The following is a 16,123-nucleotide window of genomic DNA, read 5'->3' as shown; positions in this document are numbered from 1 at the left end:
TTATCTTTTCTGGTGCTTTTTTTTTCTTGTTTTTGTTTTGGGGAAAATAGAACATTGTTGCCTTAAGACTGGAAGAAAACTTGGGAAAAACAATACCCCCAACTGATTGGGGGAGGAAAAAATTTCATTAAAAATGCTTCACGACCACTTGATGACACTTCTGGCAGCATGACGAAATGAATAAATTAATTTGGAAATTAATACGTCATTGTCGACGGGGCAGTAACGTAATTGATGTTCACAAATTTGCAAGTCAAAAGTTGCATCAGCATTAAAAACCACTCAGAAATTCAGCACATTTTAATTTCACATAATGAACTATCGACCTTCCGCCACAAAACCTTTCACCTTTCCCTGCACTCTCCTTGTGCAAAACTTCATCTTCTCTAAACTGCAGAAGTGTAAACTTTTCAATCCATCGGCAATTTGTTCGCCATACAAACCAGCAATTTGTAAAAGATGTTTGCCCAAGTTCAATAAATGCTTCCATTAGTTTACCGCAAAAAGCAGCGGCAGGCGAAAGTAGACTTGCCACAGTACATCACCTTCAGGAACTATTCGTCTTCTTCGCCAGCCTTCCAGCCTGCCTACACATTCTGTATCGACGAAAATTGCTCTACTATAGACTTTTGCTGCAGCAGCAACTTCTGATAGGCAAAAGTTTTTCCCATCCATCTATCGTGCAGCTCCCCCGCATCGTGAAAGGGGGTGGAAAATATTGGCGAGGGCTTTTTGTACATGTTTGTAATTGCACTCTCACGGCAGGTTACTGAAATGTTCTAAAAAGGTTGACGAAATTTTTAATTTAGATTAAATTGTAAGTTTAAAAAATACCAAAATGATCAAAATGATCAAAATGATCAAAATGATCAAAATGATCAAAATGATCAAAATGATCAAAATGATCAAAATGATCAAAATGATCAAAATGATCAAAAATGATCAAAAATGATCAAAATGATCAAAAATGATCAAAAATTACAAAAATTACAAAAATTACAAAAAATACAAAAATGACAAAAATGGCAAAAATGACAAAAATGACAAAAACTTCAAAAATTACAAAAATTACAAAAATTACAAAAATTACAAAAATTACAAAAATTACAAAAAATACAAAAATTACAAAAATTACAAAAATTACAAAAATTACAAAAATTACAAAAATTACAAAAATTACAAAATTACAAAATTACAAAAATTACAAAAATTACAAAAATTACAAAAATTACAAAAATTACAAAAATTACAAAAATTACAAAAATTACAAAAATTACAAAAATTACAAAAATTACAAAAATTACAAAAATTACAAAAATTACAAAAATTACAAAAATTACAAAAATTACAAAAATTATTACAAAATTACAAAAATTACAAAATTACAAAATTACAAAAATTAAAAATTACAAAAATTACAAAAATTACAAAAATTACAAAAATTACAAAAATTACAAAAATTACAAAAATTACAAAAATTACAAAAATTACAAAAATTACAAAAATTACAAAAATTACAAAAATTACAAAAATTACAAAAATTACAAAAATTACAAAAATTACAAAAATTACAAAAATTACAAAAATTACAAAAATTACAAAAATTACAAAAATTACAAAAATTACAAAAATTACAAAATTACAAAAATTACAAAAACAAAAATGACAAAATGACAAAATGACAAAAATGACAAAATGACAAAATGACAAAAATGACAAAAATGACAAAAATGACAAAATGACAAAAATGACAAAAATGACAAAATGACAAAAATGACAAAAATGACAAAAATGACAAAATGACAAAAATGACAAAAATGACAAAAATGACAAAAATGACAAAAATGACAAAAATGACAAAAATGACAAAAATGACAAAAATGACAAAAATGACAAAAATGACAAAAATGACAAAAATGACAAAAATGACAAAAATGACAAAAATGACAAAAATGACAAAATTACAAAAATTACAAAAATGACAAAAATGACAAAAATGACAAAAATTACAAAAATTACAAAAATGACAAAAATGACAAAAATGACAAAAATGACAAAAATGACAAAATGACAAAAATGACAAAAATGACAAAAATGACAAAATGACAAAATGACAAAAATGACAAAAATGACAAAAATGACAAAAATGACAAAAATGACAAAAATGACAAAAATGACAAAAATGACAAAAATGACAAAAATGACAAAAATGACAAAAATGACAAAAATGACAAAAATGACAAAAATGACAAAAATGACAAAAATGACAAAAATGACAAAAATGACAAAATGACAAAAATGACAAAATGACAAAAATGACAAAAATGACAAAAATGACAAAATGACAAAAATGACAAAAATGACAAAAATGACAAAAATGACAAAAATGACAAAAATGACAAAAATGACAAAAATGACAAAAATGACAAAAATGACAAAAATGACAAAAATGACAAAAATGACAAAAATTACAAAAATGACAAAAATTACAAAAATGACAAAAATGACAAAAATGACAAAAATTACAAAAATTACAAAAATTACAAAAATTACAAAAATTACAAAAATTACAAAAATTACAAAAATTACAAAAATTACAAAAATTACAAAAATGACAAAAATTACAAAAATGACAAAAATGACAAAAATGACAAAAATGACAAAAATGACAAAAATGACAAAAATGACAAAAATGACAAAAAAGACAAAAATGACAAAAATTACAAAAATTACAAAAATTACAAAAATTACAAAAATTACAAAAATTACAAAAATTACAAAAATTACAAAAATTACAAAAATTACAAAAATTACAAAAATTACAAAAATTACAAAAATTACAAAAATTACAAAAATGACAAAAATGACAAAAAAAGACAAAAAAGACAAAAATGACAACAATGACAAAAATGACAAAAATGACAAAAATGACAAAAATGACAAAAATGACAAAAATGACAAAAATGACAAAAATGACAAAAATGACAAAAATGACAAAAATGACAAAAATGACAAAAATGACAAAAATGACAAAAATGACAAAAATGACAAAAATGACAAAAATGACAAAAATGACAAAAATGACAAAAATGACAAAAATTACAAAAATGACAACAATGACAAAAATGACAAAAATGACAAAAATGACAAAAATGACAAAAATGACAAAAATGACAAAAATGACAAAAATGACAAAAATGACAAAAATGACAAAAATGACAAAAATGACAAAAATGACAAAAATGACAAAAATGACAAAAATGACAAAAATGATAAAATGACAAAAATGACAAAAATGACAAAAATGACAAAAATGACAAAAATGACAAAAATGACAAAAATGACAAAAATGACAAAAATGACAAAAATGACAAAAATGACAAAAATGACAAAAATGACAAAAATGACAAAAATTACAAAAATTACAAAAATTACAAAAATTACAAAAATGACAAAAATGACAAAAATGACAAAAATGACAAAAATGACAAAAATGACAAAAATGACAAAAATGACAAAAATGACAAAAATGACAAAAATGACAAAAATGACAAAAATGACAAAAAAGACAAAAATGACAAAATTACAAAAATGACAAAAATGACAAAAATGACAAAAATGACAAAAATGACAAAAATGACAAAAATGACAAAAATGACAAAAATGACAAAAATGACAAAAATGACAAAAATGACAAAAATGACAAAAATGACAAAAATGACAAAAATGACAAAAATGACAAAAATGACAAAAATGACAAAAATGACAAAAATGACAAAAATGACAAAAATGACAAAAATGACAAAAATGACAAAAATGACAAAAATGACAAAAATGACAAAAAGACAAAAATGACAAAATGACAAAATGACAAAAATGACAAAAATGACAAAAATGACAAAAATGACAAAAATGACAAAAATGACAAAAATGACAAAAATGACAAAAATGACAAAAATGACAAAAATGACAAAATGACAAAATGACAAAATGACAAAAATGACAAAAATGACAAAAATTACAAAAATGACAAAAAGACAAAATTACAAAAATTACAAAAATTACAAAAATTACAAAAATTACAAAAATTACAAAAATTACAAAAATTACAAAAATTACAAAAATTACAAAAATTACAAAAATTACAAAAATTACAAAAATTACAAAAATTACAAAAATTACAAAAATTACAAAAATTACAAAAATGACAAACATGACAAAAATTACAAAAATGACAAAAATTACAAAAATGACAAACATGACAAAAATTACAAAAATGACAAAAATTACAAAAATGACAAAAATGACAAAAATGACAAAAATGACAAAAATGACAAAAATGACAAAAATGACAAAAATGACAAAAATGACAAAAATGACAAAAATGACAAAAATGACAAAAATGACAAAAATGACAAAAATGACAAAAATGACAAAAATGACAAAAATGACAAAAATGACAAAAATGACAAAAATGACAAAAATGACAAAAATGACAAAAATGACAAAAATGACAAAAATGACAAAAATGACAAAAATGACAAAAATGACAAAAATGACAAAAATGACAAAAATGACAAAAATTACAAAAATGACAAAAAAGACAAAAATTACAAAAATTACAAAAATTACAAAAATTACAAAAATTACAAAAATTACAAAAATTACAAAAATTACAAAAATTACAAAAATGACAAAAATGACAAAAATGACAAAAAAAGACAAAAAAGACAAAAATGACAACAATGACAAAAATGACAAAAATGACAAAAATGACAAAAATGACAAAAATGACAAAAATGACAAAAATGACAAAAATGACAAAAATGACAAAAATGACAAAAATGACAAAAATGACAAAAATGACAAACATGACAAAAATTACAAAAATGACAAAAATTACAAAAATGACAACAATGACAACAATGACAAAAATGACAAAAATGACAAAAATGACAAAAATGACAAAAATGACAAAAATGACAAAAATGACAAAAATGACAAAAATGACAAAAATGACAAACATGACAAAAATTACAAAAATGACAAAAATTACAAAAATGACAAAAATGACAAAAATGACAAAAATGACAAAAATGACAAAAATGACAAAAATGACAAAAATGACAAAAAAGACAAAAATGACAAAAATGACAAAAATGACAAAAATTACAAAAATTACAAAAATGACAAAAATGACAAAAAAAGACAAAAAAGACAAAAATGACAACAATGACAACAATGACAAAAATGACAAAAATGACAAAAATGACAAAATGACAAAATGACAAAAATGACAAAATGACAAAAATGACAAAAATGACAAAATGACAAAAATGACAAAAAGACAAAAATGACAAAAATGACAAAAATGACAAAATGACAAAATGACAAAAATGACAAAAATGACAAAATGACAAAATGACAAAAATGACAAAAATGACAAAAATGACAAAAATGACAAAAATGACAAAATGACAAAAATGACAAAATGACAAAATGACAAAAATGACAAAAATGACAAAATGACAAAATGACAAAAATGACAAAATGACAAAATTGACAAAAATGACAAAAATTACAAAATGACAAAAAGACAAAAATTACAAAAATTACAAAAATTACAAAAATTACAAAATTACAAAATTACAAAAATTACAAAAATGACAAAAATGACAAAAAGACAAAAAGACAAAATGACAACAATGACAACAATGACAAAATGACAAAAATGACAAAATGACAAAAATGACAAAAATGACAAAAAAGACAAAAAGACAAAAATGACAAAAATGACAAAAATGACAAAATGACAAAAATTACAAAAATTACAAAATTACAAAAATGACAAAAATGACAAAAAAGACAAAAAGACAAAATGACAACAATGACAACAATGACAAAAATGACAAAATGACAAAATGACAAAATGACAAAAATGACAAAATGACAAAAAGACAAAATGACAAAATGACAAAAATGACAAACATGACAAAATTACAAAATGACAAAATGACAAACATGACAAAAATTACAAAAATGACAAAAATGACAAAATGACAAAATGACAAAAATGACAAAAATGACAAAAATGACAAAATGACAAAATGACAAAATGACAAAATTACAAAATTACAAAAATTACAAAATTACAAAATTACAAAAATTACAAAAATGACAAAAATGACAAAAATGACAAAAATGACAAAATGATAAAAATGACAAAAATGACAAAAATGACAAAAATGACAAAATGACAAAAATGACAAAAATGACAAAAATGACAAAAATGACAAAAATGACAAAAATGACAAAAATGACAAAAATGACAAAATGACAAAAATGACAAAATGACAAAAATGACAAAAATGACAAAAATGACAAAATGACAAAAATGACAAAAATGACAAAAATGACAAAAATGACAAAAATGACAAAAATGACAAAAATGACAAAAATGACAAAAATTACAAAATGACAACAATGACAAAAATGACAAAATGACAAAAATGACAAAATGACAAAATGACAAAAATGACAAAATGACAAAATGACAAAATGACAAAAATGACAAAAATGACAAAAATGACAAAAATGATAAAAATGACAAAATGACAAAAATGACAAAAATGACAAAAATGACAAAATGACAAAAATGACAAAAATGACAAAAATGACAAAAATTACAAAAATGACAAAAATGACAAAAATGACAAAATGACAAAATGACAACAATGACAAAAATGACAAAATGACAAAATGACAAAAATGACAAAAATGACAAAATGACAAAAATGACAAAATGACAAAAATGACAAAAATGACAAAATGACAAAATGACAAAATGACAAAAATGACAAAAATGACAAAAATGACAAAAATGACAAAAATGACAAAAATGACAAAAATGACAAAAATTACAAAAATGACAACAATGACAAAAATGACAAAAATGACAAAAATGACAAAAATGACAAAAATGACAAAAATGACAAAAATGACAAAAATGACAAAAATGACAAAAATGACAAAAATGACAAAAATGACAAAAATGACAAAAATGACAAAAATGACAAAAAAGACAAAAATGACAAAAATGACAAAAATGACAAAAATGACAAAAATGACAAAAATGACAAAAATGACAAAAATGACAAAAATGACAAAAATGACAAAAATGACAAAAATGACAAAAATGACAAAATGACAAAAATGACAAAAAAACAAAATGACAAAAATGACAAAAATGACAAAAATGACAAAAATGACAAAAATGACAAAAATGACAAAAATGACAAAAATGACAAAAATGACAAAAATGACAAAAATGACAAAAATGACAAAAATGACAAAAATGACAAAAATGACAAAAATGACAAAATGACAAAAATGACAAAATGACAAAAATGACAAAATGACAAAATGACAAAATGACAAAATGACAAAATGACAAAATGACAAAAATTACAAAATTACAAAAATTACAAAATTACAAAAATTACAAAAATTACAAAAATTACAAAAATTACAAAAATTACAAAAATTACAAAAATTACAAAAATTACAAAAATTACAAAAATTACAAAAATTACAAAAATTACAAAAATTACAAAAATTACAAAAATTACAAAAATGACAAACATGACAAAAATTACAAAAATGACAAAAATTACAAAATGACAAACATGACAAAATTACAAAATGACAAAAATTACAAAATGACAAAATGACAAAAATGACAAAATGACAAAAATGACAAAAATGACAAAAATGACAAAATGACAAAATGACAAAAATGACAAAAATGACAAAAATGACAAAAATGACAAAAATGACAAAAATGACAAAAATGACAAAAATGACAAAAATGACAAAAATGACAAAAATGACAAAAATTACAAAAATTACAAAAATTACAAAAATGACGAAAATGACAAAAATTACGAAAATGTCGAAAATGTTACTGTTCAACAGTAATTATAATCAAATTTAGATAAGAATAGTTCGGTCAACATTTTACCAATGTAAACCACGAACAAAAATTACTTTAATTTGAGTCTTTCTTCAGCAGAGTGTAATTTGACGAGCGTTTCGCATATGGGGCCAGAAATCAACTTCTTCCCACAGTCGGAAGCAGTTGCAGAAGCGGAAATATCTCAATCTAGATCAGAGCGGCACAACAGCTCGAAGTGGAGCAAGGAAGCAACCCCAAATTGTACCATATTTACGAACACTCACACACGCACGGCATTCGACGGAAAAGTGGTAAACTTTCCACAAAACTGAACCTATAAACTGAGCTGAGTTTGCATTCTTCTTTGCACCTAGTTAACACACACTAATTGGCAACACTGCTGGCGCAACCGTGGCTGAAAAGTTGATCCTTGCTGCCGAGATGGCCAGCGGACTAAATTTGACCAGCATTTAGGGCTCATTTTCGCCAATTTGGACCAATTAGGCGCACATGTGCAGTTTTTCTCCTACTTTGAGGGGGAAATACAACAGAAAAAAGGAAGCTCCGGAAAAGTGTCTGCAACGAAGCATGAATCTTAATTTCTTCGTTTTTTCTTGCCCCGGGGGAAATCGTCACCGGCTTTGATGGAGGCTTTTCCCGGTGAAATACGGAAAAAAATCCCGTCTTCATCACCGTCGTCGTCGGGAAAATCTCCCGGAAAAAGGCAAAGCTCTGCCGCTGCGGGAACTTCGTTATTGTGCGCCTTTTTTTATTGCTCCGTTTTTCCGGGAATTAAAAAAAAGTGTCCACACTGCAAAGTTGGCAGATTTTGCTTTTTTTTTTTGCTGGAGTCTCCCAGCAGACAAAAACAGAGATTTTTCTTCGTGTGTCCTTTTTTTGCGCCCTCCGAAATATTTCAAGCACACATACATTATCTCTACCTTTCCAGACGGGTGCACATTTACATGTGACTCGGCCAGAGCTGGCGCCCGGAGCAAGAGCCATGTGTTGGGCGATGAAGAATGGGTCACCCTAGTGTGTACACACACACGTGGATGAACTCCTTGCACATACATGCTCAGGACACCGTGCAGAGATTGTGACCTTGTGAGTGATTAAACTGTTTTTTAAGTATTTCAACATGAAGTTGTAAAATTCATCAATTTAATGAAGTAATCTTTCGAAAAGTATTAAAATATTGCTGAAAAAAATCCTATGCCTTAGCAAAAAACTCAAAATGCTCACGACCACCTCCACATGACCATAAACGAGATTATCTCCACCGTCGACTGACAGACAATCATTATGAGCTTCATTTGCAGAGCACACGCCCAACGACCAACTCTTGGCCGTCGTCCGTGGTGGCGCGACAACCGGTGCGTGTAATTTGTATTACATTTCCAGCACTTGTGAGCTGTCATCAGGAAAACTCGTAACCTCCCACTCATGCACACATGAACACACAACTCAACAACCATCGAAGGCCATTAGTAGCCATCATCATCCAGCGGCACTGTTTGGCTCTGGGGAAAGGGGAAACAGGTCAAACATCCTTTTTCCTGACCCCTTGAGTCCCCCCCCCCCCCACCCTTAGATTCGGGGTTCATTTGGCCCTTTCCCATTGGTTTTGAGGAGAAGTCTCCCCCCTCTTGATGATAATGATGATGTTGTTTGGTTGCTCTTTGTGAAAATACTCTCGGAAAATGTTCTTAACCGTTAAGGGAAGGGCAGGGTGACTGCCTAAGGAAGATTTTGAAAAAAAAAAATAGCTTTAGACTAAGAGATGTTTTGCTCTCAATGTGTTCATGGGTTTGTTCAAGATTTAATTTTCAGTTAAAATGATGCATAATATTTTCCTTTTACTTTACTTTCTAATACCGCATCAAAACACTTTTGTGGATTCTCAACGTTTTCGCACAACGCACATAAAAAGTCACACTTCCAACCTTAGAATTATCTTAAATTTTAAGAGTTCTTCTTTCCAATGCTTTTTAAACATCAAAAATTGGTTGAAAAAAATATTTTTGGCGATTTTTTAAATCGAACCTGTCTAGAGGCAAGGTTGGGTTGTAGAGGGTTACTAAAACCTTTGGTCATGCGTTTCCTTTGTAAAAAGAAGCCATTTGGCATCATTTGGTGTCTTCAACTGAATTGTAGGTTATGATAAAGACTTTTCCGAGAAAATAGGTACACGGAAAAAGTGATTCCCCGCGTTTTTTTTTCACTTTTTACCATTGAATGTTTAATTCCTGAAATGTGCATTTTTGAATTTTGATTGATTCTTTTTAGGCTGATACAAGTTTTAAAAGTTGGCCCGAAAAATCAGGGAGCATTTTTTTTCAAAAACCTTCAAAATATCAATGATAATTGAAGTGCAATCAGCTGAAACCAGTTTAAAATGCATTCCCCTGCGTTTAGAATCATTTGTAGCCAGTTTGATTTAAAAATATTTTGAATTTTTTTTAATTTGCGATGTTTATTCGCGCAAAAAGTTTTTTTTGCTAAAATTTTTGTTTTGGTCAAATCATACATTAAAAAAAACTAAAAATTGCAAAACAACTGAATTAGTGTGCATTTTAAAACAATTTTTTCGTGCAAATATTGAAATTATGGCTTGTCATTTTAAAATTCATATATTTTTATTTATTTTTTGCCGGAGCCGAGGGACAAAAACTTATTTGCATCGACTTTTTTTTTAAACTGTTTATCGATATTAGATTTTTTTTTTTATAAATTACATTTTGCTCAAAAAATCTTATTTCCGGACCAGATTTTTGACCATTTTATCGCAAATGATGCACAAAATGTAGTTTATAAAAAAAAGAAAATAATGTCAAACTAAATTGAAAAAAAAAAAAATTTTTATGCAGAATTAAATTGGCAATCGCAAATCACTCCAACATTTTCTTTCTAAATATTTCAAAATATTTTTTAAGAGATTAGAAAATTTTAAAATTTTGGTAAAAAATTGCTTTTATCAGTGTCATTTAAATATTCCTCATTTTTCAACTAGCGGAACTAGTGGAATTGCGCTTCTCAATAAAAAATATATTGAAATTTTGAAATCATGAGTAGCTTTGAAAAGCTGGAAACTAACATTTTAAATATAATAAAAAGTTGGACTAAATTTTTAAATCCGGATCATTTTTATTAAAAAGGTCAGAAAATTTCTCAAAAAATCGTTTTTTAACTTTGAAAATCGAATCAATACTCATTTTACGAGATTTCACGAGAAGAAAATTGAGGGCTCATTAGGTGACTCTGAAAAAAATTAAGCAAATTTTGCACAAAATTTAAACTTTAAAATACCGTATCTCAGCAAACAGCAGCCCGATCAACGTAGTCAAAAAATGAAAAGTGTAGGAAATTTTCTCACCTTGCCAAAACAAGGTCTTTTCCATATAAAATATTATCAAAATGTAAAAATTTCAACTATTTTCGAAAAATTATTCAAATAATGTTTTTTCCTTGAAGCGGTGCGCTTTATTCAACAAATATAAGCCATTTTCGATTACAAGTTTTGTTTGATTTTCATTTTTTTTATTTTGCGAAATTCTAGAGAATTACTTGTTTGTTGCGTTTATTTAGATAAAATGAACTGCCAATTTTTTTCGAATTTCTTTATTTTTTCCTTAATTATGAGAAACATTTTATTAAATAATTTCTGCCCAGAAAAAAATACATTTTAAAAAAAAAAACTTTGCAAAGTCACATAAAACAAGTTTGCCAACCCTCAATTGTCGTATTTTTTTTAAATAAAAAAGGCCCAAACGACTACCATACAAAGGGGTATGCTCGGTTCGTAGACTCGCTCATAAGAGATATTCTTTCGAAAGTTTTTAAAAGATCAAAAATTGGTTGAAAATTTGTTTTTTTCTTTGCGACCTAAAGGCGGGATTGTGTTGTCGAGGGTTAAGTACTTTTCTTAATCAGATATGATGAAGTTTTATTAATCCTATTCTAAAAGCCTACTTCTCGTTTTAAAGCATGCCTAAATTTTGAAATTTTGGATTTGTTACGGGCTTAATTGACACTGGAAAACTAAATAAGCACTTATTTGAAAAAAAAAATATTTAACTCAACTACGGGTCAAATTCACCCAATTATCATTTTTTTCTAGCCTTTAATTTTCATTTTTTTTTTCAAAATTCATGCCAGAAAGACATAAATTCAAACATCTGAAGCAAAAAGTATCACAAAATGATAACACGAAACACGTGTTTGAAGCTTTATTTTAAAGCAATAAAGTTAAAAACATCCTTGGAAATTTTCCATTAGACAAGAAATGAAAAATATTTATTCCATAAAAAATTATTTTGACGTAACCTTAGTCAAAAACAGTTATTTTGAAATTTCAGTTTGAATTCTGAATATTTTAATGTCAGTTTTTTTTCGTTTGCCGCAGGATTTTGAGAAATAAATGAAAGGTAAGGAGACAAAAACTGCAAATCAAATGTGAATTCAATTTGAGAAAACTTAGTAGGACAATAATTCAATTGATTTTTGTGTTTTTTGTCCCTTTTGTTAAATTAATAAAACAAAAACAAAACAATCAAGAAAAATATAAACATAAAAACAACAAAATTCTTAAGAGATTGTCACATTCTATACTCATAGCATAGCATAGCATAGCATAACGGGTCTGCACCACGCTGTAGGGGGTGCCACAATGGTCAATTCAATATTCTTAGACAATTTGATTGCTGCCCGGTACAACCAAGAATATCTAAGAACGTAAATTTCCACACTGTGCTCCAAGGCTACGCCCATACAGTCCCGTGGGGATTTGGGAGGGGATGTTTTTGTTGTTCACTAGTGGCAAAAGTGCAGGGAACCCATGCGACTTTTAAAAGTGAACGGAATATTTTTGGGAGGTTTGGAATGGGGGTTAGGGGAATTTCATCGGGCCGATGAAAATGGTTGAGTGCGTAATGTATTTAATGATTTGAATGTTTGTAAGTGTAAATGTGCCGGGTCCGGTGGTTTAGTGGTTAGCGTGGTAGCCTCTGAATCCCAGTATGGCCTGGGTTCAATCCCAGACGGACCCGGTGGCATTTTTCGAGACGAGATTTGCCTGACCACGCCTTCTATCGGATGGGGAAGTAAAACGTCGGTCCATTTGCGTAAAAGAGGTTTTGAGTGACTCACCACACATAACCTTCGGACGCCTAGAAATGAGCAGAAACTTGCAACAGAGACCACAAAAGACCCGGGGGTCGTTAAAGTGGATTACTTTGCTTTTTTTTTTAAGTGTAAATGTGAGTCTGTAGTGTATTATCTAATAAGCATATAGTTTTGTAATAATGATAAATAATAAATATAATAAATATAGTAAATAAAATAAATATAATAAATATAGTAAATAAAATAAATATAATAAATATAATAAATACAATCAAGATGATTCCAGGAAGCTGTAAAAAAAACAGTGATTTAAAATATAAATGCTCCAGATGGTTCCCATGCTGTTTTAGAAAGTTTCGTTAATTTAAGCAATTTGATCATATATGGTATGAGGAGATGGTATATTACAGGAAAGGAATAGGATAAGGAATAATATGAACATTTAAATAAATCATATAGTGAGTGGACAAATTTACATGTAAACATTTGATTTAAAATAATTCCAGGAAGCTGTAAAAAATGAAAATAATTTTAAAACTAATACTCCAGATGGAAACACAAATAAAACAACAAAGACACAAGAATCCTAAAACGCGGCTTCGCACCTTCCACATAATTCGACATGAACACGATCACGAATACAGCACAAAAAGAACGCCACAAAAATCCATCTTTCCGGCGCTGCTGCTCACACGACACTGACGCGCCGAGATTGTCACATTCTATACTCATCTGACAAAAATCTTTTCTTTTAAATGATAAATTAGCGTTAAAAGAACATGATTTTTAGACAATTTTTGTAGTGTTTTTTTTTGTGAAAATGATAATCTTAGTCTTCGGTTGGTTCGGAGTCTTAAAAAACGACAAAATATGTTGTTTTTGATTTGGAGCTGCATCTCGTGTTTCAAACTTGCATATCTACCATTCGAGAGGTGAGCACAATATTTTTTTATAATGAACTCAAAGTTAGTTTAGTTTGCATTTATTATATGTATGATGGGGAAAACGTTTTACAACAATTTAATTTATCTAATTTAGAGATTTTTGTTATCCAATTTAAATCTTGAGTTTCGATTTTTGACGCTTTAAATGTCCCATAAATTACAGGGATTTACCAAAAAAGAATCTTGAATTCAGTTTACGTTTTGATCAGTATTTTTTTGCGTGTTATTCTAATAGGAAAAGTATTTGTGTACAAATAAAGTTTTATAAAGCCTAGAGAAATGAAAACTGAAGCTACAGATTGCAAAATGGATTTGTTTCAAAAAAAGTTAAAAATATTCAATTATTTTAAATTGTAAAATAAAAAGTTCAGCTTGTTAAATTTCTACTAATACAAAAAATGCTCAAGTCGTCACCCCGCCAATTCCAACATCTAAACGAAGGAGGTCCTCCGAGGCCAGCGGCCTGAAGCTGGCCCGATGAAGGAAGCAAAAACCGAGATAAAAGCTTAAATAAATTTCCTTTCGTAACGATCGTCAAAAGTTTTCGTCGATATGCCAAGTGTAAGAGTGTGCACGAGTAAAACGCCCACTTTCATCGCACACTTTTCCTCACTGTACGGTGATGGTTGAGTGAGGAGCGGGGGGGAGCAAGAAGTGGTTTGCTGATGAGGGGGTAGATTTTCCTGAAAGTGAGCCGATTTCACCTTTTTCCCATTCCCCCCACAAATTCTCATTCCCTCATTTGTATCGTCGCAAACGGCAACATACTCCGCACTCCACAGACTGTGTGAAAGCATCTTTTCTCGAGGATTTGCCATCATCATCATCAGCAGCAGCAGTCGAGAGCAGGAGTGAGTTCTTTTTGCGAAAAATGGGAAGTTTTTGCGTCGAACAGAAAAGACGCCTAGGAAAATCGAGGAAATAAAGCACCCTTGAGGAGGTGGATTGGGAGAGGGGATTGGGAATTGAGGAAAAATTAGCTTGTTCGTACCCGAGAATTGTCGGATTAAACTTTGCTAAGAAGCAAGAAGGAGTTGAGTGTGTGTGTATTTGAAGGCATGTTCCTCAGCCCGGGCAGAATTGGACAAGTTCTCTGTCTAAGCCGTGCCTAAGTCGAACGCTCCATTCAATTATGATGTTTATTCGTACTTGGGTATTGATTTGTACCCTTTTGTTATTGAGTTTTATTAGGATGATATTGGCGCTATGGGGGAGGGCTCAGGGAAACAATCCGGATCATGTGAGGGTTAAGTCTTTACTTGGCAATTTGCTGAACGAGATTGTTTGTGTTTGAGGTTGTTGAACATGATTGGAAAGCTCTTATTGATCGTAAATAAGCCCAGCGATTTCAACGATTTGTAAGAATTGATTGCCTGTAACTTCAACATAATTTATTCAATTTTTCTCAGATCTGATTTCATGACTTTTTATTACAGTCCATTACTTAATCAAATTTACAAAAAATAAATAAAAAAGCTAAAGCTTAAAGAAACAGCACGGACAACTTAAATTTCGCCTACAATCTCAAAGCATTGATCTGTGGGCAGTTTGCCGTTTCGTAATGTTACGCTTCACCCTAAACCCCCTTCAGTACTCTATAGCATCGTTTTGAACAAACAGACACAGAGTCAATGGCAGTAGGCAATGATTTATGCTGGCTGGCTGGGTGGGTGGCAAAAATGGTTCTTGCAGTTTTTACAACGTTTTTTTGCTATGCTCCTCTCATGTAATGCGAGCACCTACACTGATCGCAGTAGGCGTGAGGGCGATATGGTTCAGACTTGGTTGAACTTTCCTACCCGTTTCGTGCTCGACCAGCTGCAAACTACGACGGATCATTGAATTCACGAGGGAGTGATACGGGGTGACCTTTGCATAAACTTCGATTTTTTTGAAATCCAGATTAAACTCAGTTAGATTTCTTTTCTAAGGTTTACTCAAGCAACAAACAAACAAAAGGGCAACGATTGACTTATCAAGTTGAAGCTGCCTCGACAAAAAAAAACAAATGAACACATTAAAACATTCTTTTCCACATTAAAATAAACAGTCGTGAGAATTTTACTTTTTTTGCCAGTAAATAAGACTTGCCCTTTGTCAT

The 16,123-nt window shown here is 29.0% G+C and overlaps 1 protein-coding gene across 1 annotated transcript in view; it reads right to left on the bottom strand.

The window, feature by feature from the left end:
• LOC6037447 (beta-1-syntrophin) overlaps nt 1–16,123 on the bottom strand; it is a 307,964-nt gene that overhangs the window by 74,136 nt on the left and 217,705 nt on the right. The window lies entirely within an intron of this gene.

The sequence above is a fragment of the Culex quinquefasciatus genome, chromosome 2, assembly GCF_015732765.1.
Source record: "Culex quinquefasciatus strain JHB chromosome 2, VPISU_Cqui_1.0_pri_paternal, whole genome shotgun sequence".
Classification (NCBI taxonomy): domain Eukaryota; kingdom Metazoa; phylum Arthropoda; class Insecta; order Diptera; family Culicidae; genus Culex; species Culex quinquefasciatus.
The sequence above is the reverse complement of the archived record's forward strand: the minus strand, read 5'-3'. Positions and strand labels throughout refer to the sequence as shown.